This window comes from Hevea brasiliensis, chromosome 7 (assembly GCF_030052815.1).
Source record: "Hevea brasiliensis isolate MT/VB/25A 57/8 chromosome 7, ASM3005281v1, whole genome shotgun sequence".
In the NCBI taxonomy this organism is placed as follows: Eukaryota; Viridiplantae; Streptophyta; class Magnoliopsida; order Malpighiales; family Euphorbiaceae; genus Hevea; species Hevea brasiliensis.
Genome location: NC_079499.1, coordinates 30,078,612 through 30,088,799, shown reverse-complemented (window position 1 = coordinate 30,088,799; position 10,188 = coordinate 30,078,612).

Sequence of the window (10,188 nt, the reverse complement as noted above, 5' to 3'; positions counted from 1 at the left end):
TAAGTTGATTTTAATTTCCTGCAATTTAAATTTCCTGCTATCAACCTCTGGTTCCTTGATCTAAGTTGATTTTAATTTCCTACAATTTAAATTTCCTGCTATCAACCTCTGGTTCCTTGATCTAAGTTGATTTTAATTTCCTGCAATTTAAATTTCCTGCTATCAACCTCTGGTTCCTTGATCTAAGTTGATTTTAATTTCCTGCAATTTAAATTTCCTGTTATCAACCTCTGGTTCCTTGATCTAAGTTGATTTTAATTTCCTGCAATTTAAATTTCCTGCTATCAACCTCTGGTTCCTTGATCTAAGTTGATTTTAATTTTCTGCATTTTAAATTTCCTGCTATCAACCTCTGGTTCCTTGATCTAAGTTGATTTTAATTTCCTGCAATTTAAATTTCCTGCTATCAACCTCTGGTTCCTTGATCTAAGTTGATTTTAATTTCCTGCATTTAAATTTCCTGTTATCAACCTCTGGTTCCTTGATCTAAGTTGATTTTAATTTCCTGCATTTAAATTTCCTGTTATCAACCTCTGGTTCCTTGATCTAAGTTGATTTTAATTTTCTGCAATTTAAATTTCCTGCTATCAACCTCTGGTTCCTTGATCTAAGTTGATTTTAATTTCCTGCAATTTAAATTTCCTGCTATCAACCTCTGGTTCCTTGATCTAAGTTGATTTTAATTTCCTGCAATTTAAATTTCCTGCTATCAACCTCTGGTTCCTTGATCTAAGTTGATTTTAATTTCCTGCATTTAAATTTCCTGTTATCAACCTCTGGTTCCTTGATCTAAGTTGATTTTATTTTCCTGCAATTTAAATTTCCTGCTATCAACCTCTGGTTTCTTGATCTAAGTTGATTTTAATTTCCTGCATTTAAATTTCCTGTTATCAACCTCTGGTTCCTTGATCTAAGTTGATTTTAATTTCCTGTAATTTAAATTTCCTGCTATCAACCTCTGGTTCCTTGATCTAAGTTGATTTTAATTTCCTGCAATTTAAATTTCCTGTTATCAACCTCTGGTTCCTTGATCTAAGTTGATTTTAATTTCTAGCAATTTACATTCTGTTGTCAACCTCTGGTTCCTTGATCCAAGTTGATTTTAATTTTCTAAGTCCTTTTTAACTTCTGTTGCCTATCTCTAGGTCACTGGTTTAAGTGTGCTTTAGCTCTCTAACTTCGAACACCTAATCGTCCAAAATATGAGTCTGAATCTTTACATAATTCCTACACGGGAAATTTTCCCTTTAATAGAAACTATGTAAAGAGGGGCAGCTGTCGACACCATATTTTGGCTGATCCCCAAAATTAATAAAACTTTGGAACTGACCTCAGTACTAAGTCCCCTTTTGACAGCTAATCACGTTTCCGATCTCTCTTTGATAGACAGTCATATTTCCGATCTCTCCTCACAGAGAATTAAATCAATGCTAGGTCTTCACATCAGTCAGAGCCTTACTGGTCTATTAAATCGCTCACCGATCTCTCCGACCCGTTGTAGTATAAACAAAGTGAACTAGATCTTTTCTTACCAGTTTTATTGCCGATCTCCCTTTCAAAAGTTTAAGAGTTAAGGTTTTGGCCCGGTTTAATGAGGATTTCGATCTTAAGTGTTCAAATCAAATTTCCAATTTTAATCAAGTCCCGTTCAGCATTTCTTCCTTACCGATCTCACACTCTTTGTGTTTTCCGATCTCTCACACTTAGGTTAATAATCATCTTCAGTTATTTCAACATACTCAGACAATCAAGTGTTTAATAATTTAGAAATTTTCCGATCATAACCATTGATCGAACAAAAGGGCATTCCACTTTATTTCATTTCAAAAATTTGTACAAGTCATTCGGCTGGGGGATCACCCCCAGCCTGATCTATATTTTGCTAATTCTCTCTCTCACCCTCGGCCTCCTCTTCACTTTCCCCCTCGCCTTCAGGAGCCAGGTCGGCCATCCAAGAGAAGTCCTCTTCCGGGTAACGCTTCTGGAGTTCGGCCAGGAGGTCCTTGTGAGCATTCACATAAGCACCACCTATCCCCGTCACCATTTCCTCGTCTTTTGCCTTAAGCTCCTCGATAAGTTGGGCGACCTGAGAAGCTTCGTTGGCCCTGAGCGCCTCGACTTCCCTGAGAGCCCGATCCCTTTCAGCTAGAACATGATTTTGTTCGGCCACTCTGTCTTCATAGAACTTCGCCCGCCCCTCAACTTGAGATATGTAATCCTGAGTGGATGCAAGTTGGGATCGGAGGGAAGCCATTTCCTGATTCTTCTTCTCGATCTCTTTGCCTAGGCGATGAGCCTTTTCCCGAACTATGGTTTGGTTCACCAGGCACTCCACGTTCAGGCTCATGGCGCGAGTCAAGATATTGTCAAGGCTGTCCGGGAATAGCCTTTCCCGATCCTCCCGAAGGTAGATGGAGGACCCCAACACTTTGGCAAAACCGGGGTTCTCCCGAACAGTCCGGTTATTCTTCAGGGACTCCATCAACGTTTGAGCGCCACGAGAGGAGGATCTCACAGAAGGTTGAGAAGGACCCCTTTCTGTGCTTGGAGCAACTGGAGGGGGTGGAGCCGGCTCTTCTTGTTGAGGAGGAGATCGGACAGCCTCAGTGATCGGCGGCCCCGAAGGTCGGGACGGGCCTCCTTGCGTCTCCCTTGGTTCATGGCCGAGAGTTCGAGGCATCTCCGAACGCTTCATCTCCTTTACTTTCCGGGAGATCTCTCTTTCCTTCTTCCGCTTCCTAGAACCCTCATCACCCGCCATACCTGCACAAAGGAAAGGTCAGTGAGATCGCTAAGGTCCTGAGATCTGAGATTTAGAAAATACCAGTGCCGAGGTCAGAGAGCGGAAGTTTGCGATCTTGGCCGATGAGCAGCTGTAGGGTCCAATGGTGCAGCTCGGCGGTCACTGCGTCTAAACTTTTGAGTGGCAGCCTGACTTTTCAGATCCATCACTATTAAGCTTTCTTCCTGGTTCAGGTTAACGTGCTTTGGAAGCAAGGGCCCCTGGTGCCACCAGCTACGAGGGAAGTCCTCAAAGCAGGTCGGATTTTTGCTCCTCAGAATGAAGAAGCGGTTCTTCCAATTTTTAAGGGAGGAGGGTAGATCGGTGAAGAGCCCGCAATGAGGTTTCGCCTGAAAGAACCAGTGATCATCGTCCTTTCGGCGAGTTAGCCTGTGCAGTTCGGCGAACACCTTAGCCGTAGGTCTGATTCCCTTAGATCGACATAGACCTCGGAAAGCTACTAATGTAACGATCGGGAACCAGCCACTAGAGGAATTGTCCGCTTTGGCCATAAGCCTCACGGTTTTGTCCCATAGGTGGAATGGAGAACTTCCCAGGAGGTCACCCATCCTAGGATTTCTCTCAAACGAGCACGTTTAACCCTGGAGTTCTTCCAACTCTCCAGGCCATTCCACCAAAAGGCGCCTCTAGTAATTAGTTCCCCCATTTTATATATCATTACTTTTGACCCCAAGACCATCTCCGTGCTTTGCCGATGTGGGATTTGCCTAAGGGATCATCCTTTCACAGGACCTTTTTCCCCCCCCTTTCGGGACTCAGCCCTCACGAGGTTTGCCCCACATCGCCCAAGAGGACACGCGGCGCTCGATACCAATTGTAACGATCGGAACCAGCCACTAGAGGAATTGTCGCTTTGGCCATAAGCCTCACGGTTTTGTCCCATAGGTGGAATGGAGAACTTCAGAGGTCACCCATCCTAGATTTCTCTCAAGCGAGCACGTTTAACCCGGGAGTTCTTCCAACTCTCCAGGGTCAACCGTGCTCGTTTGAGAGAAATCCTAGGATGGGTGACCTCCTGGGAAGTTCTCCATTCCACCTATGGGACAAAACCGTGAGGCTTATGGCCAAAGCGGACAATTCCTCTAGTGGCTGGTTCCCGATCGTTACAACTCTCCAGGGTTAAACGTGCTCGTTTGAGAGAAATCCTAGGATGGGTGACCTCCTGGGAAGTTCTCCATTCCACCTATGGGACAAAACCGTGAGGCTTATGGCCAAAGCGGACAATTCCTCTAGTGGCTGGTTCCCGATCGTTACAACTAAGATCCGCCACGAGTTGGGGTGAATTTGAGCAATGCATACCCGGTGAAGTTTTAGGACCTCCTTGAAGAAATCATCCAGAGGGAACCGAAGACCGGCCTTTAACTGTTCCTCGTATACCATAACCAAGTCATTCTCTTCAAAGAAGTGATCGGCTCGGTGATCGCTGTGGCACCGAATAAGTTCGTACGAATCAGGGCAAATATTGTACTCCTGGCTAAATGATTGTAGATCGGACTCTTGTAAGATCGATGGCAGCTCATCCATAGGGAGATTCTCCCTCCCTGAAGAAGGTACGTGCCTTGATGGTATGACCCGCCCCTGACCTGGAACGGAGACCCTAGGAGGTTCTGTTTGCGCGCTTGGCCCGACCACTTCTTCTTCGTCAGACGACCATGAGAACTGAATCGAGGGAGGACTTGCCGCTCTTTGACCTTCGGCACCGCTCATTTCCAAAAGAAATAAAGAACTTAAACTAAAAAGAAGATCAAAGCCCTTACCGGAGTCTGATCGGCGTCGGAAGAACTTGAGAAAACGAGAGAACTTCGAAGTTGTGAGCAGGGGACTGAAAATGGAATGAGAGAACAACTGGCTAACCCCCCCACCCCTATTTATACTAGTCCGAGCATTTAATGCTCACGAGGCTCTAGGCAACGCATCGATTGGTGGAACTCGCCAGCTGTTCTGACGCTTCTCTCAAATATTCGAACATTCCAAAGAGATCGGTTAAATGGAGATCGGCATAATAAGTTGAATATCTTGAATGAAGGATTAGTTAAGAGTCGTTTTATTAGGAATCAGATCGGACAAATATCAGAGATCGGAAAATAATCAATAATTGAAGAAACAAGATTTTTATTTCCAAAAGATCGGATTACATCATTTGGGCGATCTCTAGGGATCGGATTACAATAAAGGTGTAACTACGTCATTTGGGCGATCCCTAGAGATCCGATTACATTGAAGGATTACATCATTTGGGCGATCTCTAGAGACCGGCGGGACATCCTATCTAAAGAGTCCCAGGTTTATAACTGATCCCAAGGGTGTCGCCGATCGGAGCTTAATCCGCTGTCGGAACACCCAATGTGGGAAGAAACCGCTGTCGAAACACTCAATGTGGAGAGAAGCCGAATGAACTTGAGGAAGCAACCGCCAAGGATCAGCGGAGCATCGGACAAGGTTATGCGATCACCGGGGTCGTAAATCTTCAGTCGAGGAATAAGGAAGTCCATCGGAGAGGGATCAAAAACCACAATCATGGCCGGAACGACCGCCGGAGCATCTAGAACTGTAAAAGAAAGAAAGAAGAGGAAAAATCAGGTGAAGGAAATATCTCCGTTGTCAGGGGTATATATAGGAGGAAAATGGGCATTTATTGCTGAGTAGAAAACGAAGCGAACGCCTCGGGAATCGAGGGGAAATTAATGCTTTGACCAGACCGGACCAAAGAAAGGGAGAGATCAGAATAATAGATTGAAAGACAGGAGATTAGCATGAGAGATCGAAATAGGAGCGTGTCAAGAAGAGGGATCGGAAGACAAAAGGAATAAGACAAATCCCAAATAACCGTCGTCAGAATCAGAGCCGAGGTAGTTAAAGCGTTGCAGGCGAGATCTCCACCGCATGCCTAAGAATCGCCCGCAATGCTGACAGGTGCCAGGGTATATCATGACAGTCCTGTACATCCCAATCCCCACCGTTGATCTCACTTGTAAGGACAAATCCGGAACCCTTGGATCAAGAGAGAAGACGACAATACCAGCGTCTTTCGCTCTTAGCCCTCAGATCGTTCCGGACGAGAAGATTTGGGACCGTCAGATTGAAAGAAGAAAAGGACAAAAATTCTGAAGAGTGATCTCAACCATTCATTTTGATTCTCTTTAATTCCTGAACATCCGATCATGTCCTTCGAAATCTTGACCCTCTATCTCCCTCAAAATAAATCCTGACCCTTCATGGGGAGCACCCGATTCCTATAAATACCTGCATGAAAAACTGTTCAAGGGACGGGAAAAAAAGAGAGGTGGTTATTATAGCGGGAGAACTCTGAAATTTGATTCAGTTTGTTACTCTGCTACTTTGAAGTTTTGATTAGAAAGACTTTTGAAACTAGTTTTCTGAAGTGTTTTCTTGAAAAGGATTCTGAATACTGAAACTCTACATTTTCAGCTTGTTCATCATCCGATCACACTCTCACTCTCAGCCTTTTATCATATCTGTCTTCATTCCCATTATCCAAGCTCAACTTCATTTCATTCGGTTTTTATCTCAATCTTACGGCATTTTAGCTAAGCACCCTTCAGGTCACAAAGAACATCAGCCCTCAAGCTAATCAGTCTGCTGTCTTATTACTATTTGTCACCTCGTAGTCATTTCAATAGATTTGGCTCCTTACTGGTAAGAGCTCATATTGCCATTTTGTTAAGCGTTTACGTTTACTTTCCGCATTCTCTTTGTCCTTTTTATGCATGTGATTTTCTCCAAGTTCATTTAGAGCCAAAGAACCTTAAAAATGTTACTCTCGAGTTTATTTCTTTAGTATCGTTTTATTAACCCTCGTCGTTTCTGAACGCAAATTTTCTAGTTCCTAGTAGCGTGTAAGTGGTTGGGTAAAATATAGATAACAGCAACTTACGGGTCTCTTTTGAGAGAAAGAGCCTGAATAATACGTCAGGAAAATAGCCACTATATTATACTGACGTAAATGGCAATTCGGCAAGATATCATAGAGTGGGATAAAATCAAAGTAAACGAAACAGAATAGGTCGGACATTCATAGGTACTGGTAAAGTGACCTTAGGGGAGGTCAGCAAAACTCAGTCCAGCTTCTCTTATTTAATCACAAAATATCAATTAGAAGCCTTACCCCCAGCACCTTAGAACGTCAGAATCCTTAGCTTTAGGACCTTATGACATGTAGCTGAAATTAAAATTTGGGAGATCGGAGAGATCTCATTAAGGTTCCTGTTAATTTAAAAAGAGATCGGAAGAGGGTTCTTATCCGATTCTCAACTCAAAATTTTAATAAAATAGAGATCGAAAGAGAGTTCTTATCCAGTCTCAAATCAAAATTTTAATAAATACTTAATAGAGATCGGAGGAGAGTTCTTATCCGGTCTCAACTCAAAATTTTAATAAATGCTTAATAGAGATCGGAGGAGAGTTCTTATCCGGTCTCAATTCAAAATTTTAATAAATATTAAATAGAGATCAGAGGAGAGTTCTTATCCGGTCTCAATTCAAAATTTTAATAAACATTAAATAGAAATTGGAGGAGAGTTCTTATCCGATCCTCAATCCTAAATTTTAAATACCCCAAAAGAGACCGGAGGAGGATTCTTATCCGATCTCCTCCCAGAATTTAAGAGAAATCGGAGGAGAGTTCTTATCCGATTCTCACACCTAATTTTAACCTATGCGCAAAACAATCCCAAAACCAAAAATGATATGCGACGTCAATTCACTAAGGTTGTCTCATTTACTTATGTATCTGGGTGATCCGAATTTAGTGAAAAATTAAAATCTCCTTTTGACAAAAGGATTAACATGTCCATTTAAGCCCTCCTAACTAATACAAAGTTAAATCTACTTACCCTTATTAAGGGACGAGGTGGGGTGCCTAACACCTTCCCCTCCCGTTTACGGACCCCGAACCTAGAATCTCTGTCTTGAAGTGGTTTCATTTCAATTTATTTTCACAAATGGTTTTCTTTAGTTACCCTCAAAACTAAGGTGGCGACTCCTCACTCTTTCCCACTTCGGTGAGTGATCGTCCAGGTGACCGCAAAATCCCTTGCGAAATCTACAAGTCTTATGAAGACACCAAAGCCCATAAATGACCATAAGCAAGTCAAACAGCTTGCACAAGTTCGGGTCCAAAAACTGGCCGAACCAAAATTGACCTAAAGTGACCTAAAGTGACCAATTTTGATGCATTTTGACCAGTAATAGTAAAATGACCATAACTTGGTCTACATAACTCAGAATGACCTGAAATTTTGCCCCGCATGCAATAAGACATAGATCTACAAGTTTATAGTTTTGATCAAAACACAAAAACTGAGGAAACTAGGTCGTCTGGCTAGGTCAAACTAGTATCCCAGAATCCAGCAAATTGCAAGAAAATGTAAGATACATGGAAATGAATTTGGTAACATGTACCAACCCTAAAAGACTATTGAATGTGACATATTAGTAACATTAAAACCTAATTTACCTAGAATGCATTGAGGGTCGACATATTAGGTTGACTAAGTAAATAATAGAATTCAGTGAATTAATTATCAAGCATTATCGTTAGAGACAGTTTAAATAAGTACTGAAACACTTCAAATTGTGTTTCTAAGTTAGCAAAGACTTAGGGAAAGGGAAGGAAATACTGAGTCAAGGCCAGGAGACAGTTATCAGAGGTTTGTGCACAATAAGTATTTTCTTTTGAATTTTTCAATTGAAATAAATTACGATTATTTATATGTTATTGTTTTAAATTGTGTTTGTGCACAATAAGTATTTCTTTTGAATTTTTCAATTGAAATAAATTATGATTTTTTGTATTTCATTGTTTTAAATTATGTTTGTGCACAATAATTTTGACTTCTCATTTTCTACTTAAAAATTTAATTGAACATTATAGTTTTAAATTGTGTCCGTGCACAATACTTTTATATTCACTGTTTTTACTAGCAAATTTATTTGGAGAAATGAGTTATGAATAATTTTTTATTGCTTTGGTTTTGGGAATATTATTTGGAAATTATTGTGTTGCCAACTTTGCAAATGGAAATTTTGAGATAAAATGTGATTTATGGTTTTTATGAAATATTATGATTTGAAATTGTTTTGATTCACACTTGGCATGACACTGTTACTATGTTCCTCCTTCATTTATGGGGTGAGTGTGATATATTCCTCTCTCTTTGACCTATCAGTCTGGGGTGAGTGTGATTATGTTCCTCCCTCTTTGACTTCCCAGTCTGAGGTGAGTGTGGATGAGTACTCATTATTCAGCTAGCTTCCTCCCTCATTGATTTCGATTATTGGGGTGAGTGTGTCTTATCGTGGTGTACAACACGGCATGTGCGAAAAAAATTGTGTCATGGACTAAATTGTGATATTGATTGGCAACACTGTATTCTTCAGTTATTTGATCAAATGGTGTTATTGATTGGCAAAACTGTATTATTCAGTTATTTGATCAAATTGTGTTATTGATTGGCAAAATTGTGTTACTCAGTTATTTGATCAAATTTGTATTATATGAACTTTGTAAATTTTGTGAACTATTTGATTTGTGAATTGTCAATAAAAGATTTATATATCGCATTTCAAATTGTTATTATGCACCACTGAGTAAATTTTACTCAGCGATAGCTTTTCATTGTTGTCGCAGGTAGACAGACTGACGGAGCAGTAAACTAGGCTGCTAGTACTACACTGAAAGATGATCGGGTATATTGAGTATACGATAGTTTGCATTTTGTATTGTAATGTATGTTCACTGTATGTATATTTTGTTCTTGGTTTTGAGCAGTTGTAAATTAAAATTGTATCAGAGCACGGTTTAGTGCATTTCTGGGTCTAGATAGAGTCCATACCATGCATTGCATTTATAAGAGTCGAGGTGACACTAATGCAGATCTGTTTATTTTTTCTTATTTTGATTAGGATATGGGCCCCACGTCACAGAGAGCAATAGATGAGGAAGTGGAGAGTCATGCTCCACCTGTAGCTGAGACTGGAGGTGCAACACCCTCCCTATAGCAACTTCGTACATTCTACTATTCCGTTAACCAATGTCGGTTCGGATAGCTAGAACGTCCGAAAAAATATTTAAACTAAAGTGAGGAATCATAATTAACTCAAATATTAACAAGAAAAATTTAGGAAACTAAACACATAATGGCACAACTTTGGTATCGAAACCTTGCCTAAAAAACCAAACCAAGTTGACCTAAAAATTACCCTAATCCGGGTGACCTGCAGACTGCTGGGCAAAATGACCAAATAAACAGTATTTATTCATTTGGTCATAACTCAGTGTATAAAGGTCCAATTGACCTGAAAATTTACCAGAAGAAAGCTGAGACATAGACCTACAACTTTCATGCAAAACACAAATCCAAATT